General features: G+C 44.5%; 1 pseudogene; it reads left to right on the top strand.

The window, feature by feature from the left end:
* The first annotated feature begins 409 nt into the window (after positions 1–409).
* Positions 410–1,259, top strand: LOC112826411 (small ribosomal subunit protein uS2-like; annotated as a pseudogene).
* The last annotated feature ends 227 nt before the right edge of the window (positions 1,260–1,486 follow it).

Raw genomic sequence — 1,486 nt, 5'->3', positions numbered from 1 at the left:
GAGGGTACGTTAAAAGGACATTGGAGTTGACTGAACAAACTCCTGATGGCCGAAGTTGGAACTTTTTGAACAACCAAAAAAATAAATTACCACTGAATTATAACTTAAAGTATAAAATAAATATCCCTGACTCCATACTGATACAGAGTATTAATTAAATAAATGACTGGAGAAAAGAAGTAAATCCCCATGCAGAAAAATTCTAAAACATTTATGTAGACCTACTACCTTCAAGGAAGGAGAGTGTAGCTCCCCACTCCTTAAATATGGGCTGCACCCAATGATTTGTTTCCAAAATACAGTACTGAATGAAGAGGGAAGAACAATCTTGCCTTTCTGCACTACCCAGGGAGGGGTACGAATGGCCTTATTTTGCATTCCCAGAGTAATTTAAAGGGAAACTTTCACAATGTCCAGAGCCCTTGACGTCCTGCAAATGAAGAAAGAGGTCTTCAAATTCATCACAGAAGGAGCCCACTTAGGTGGGCTTCACTTCACTTAGGTTGACTTCCAAATGGAACAGTACATCTACAAAAGGAAAAGTCATGGTATATATAAGTCGGAAGAGAACCTAGGAGAAGCATTTGCTGGCAGCTGGTACCATCGCTGTTACTGAAAACCCTGCTGATGTCCGTGTCACATCAACCAGGAATACTGGCCAGTGAGCTGCACTGAAGTTTCTGCTGCCCCTGGAGCTACTCCTGTTGCTGGCCGCTTCACTCCTGGAAACTTCACTAACCAGATCCAGGCGGTCTTCCAGAGGCCGAGACTTCTGGTGGTCACTGATCCCAGGGCTGAGCACCAGCTTCTTACATTAACCTGCCCACCATTGTTCTGTGTAACACAGACTCTCCTTTGCGCCACGTGGACGTGGCCATCCCTTGCAACAGCTCAGTGGCTCTGATGTGGTGGATGCTGGCCTGGGAAGTTCTGCACGTGCATGGCACCATTTCCATGAACATCCATGGGAGGTCATGGCTGATTTCTACTTCTACAGGGATTCTGAAGAGATTGAAAAGGGAAAGCAGGCCACTGCTGGAAAGGCTATATGACCAAGGAGGAATTTCAGGGTCCATGGACTGCTCCAGCTCCTGGGTTCACTCCTACTCGATCTGCAGTCACAGACTGGTCTGAAGGCTATTCAGCAGTTCCCCACTGAAGACTGGAGCGCCCAGCCTGCCACTGGAGACTGGTCTGCAGCTCCCACTGCTCATGCTTAGGCCACTGAATGGCTCAGAACAACCACTGAGTGCTCTTGAGTGCTCTTCCACATAGGCAAACGAAATGGAACAAAGGTTATAAGGTTGATGGAGAACAGTTTCTACCAAAATAAATAAATAAATAAATAAATAACCTTATACTAGCAAAACCAGACAAACACTATTATCTCAACCACATGATCAAGATCAACATGAACAGTGATAAATTATGTAGATGGTACATACTTTATATGATATTATGTGATAAAAACGGCATTGTATCTCTT

The sequence above is a fragment of the Callorhinus ursinus genome, unplaced genomic scaffold (genome assembly GCF_003265705.2).
Source record: "Callorhinus ursinus isolate GAN/ISIS: 27379988/994484 unplaced genomic scaffold, GSC_fseal_2.0 scaffold7, whole genome shotgun sequence".
Taxonomy (NCBI): domain Eukaryota; kingdom Metazoa; phylum Chordata; class Mammalia; order Carnivora; family Otariidae; genus Callorhinus; species Callorhinus ursinus.
Note: the sequence above shows the minus strand (reverse complement) of the source record. Positions and strands in the feature narration are given on the sequence as shown.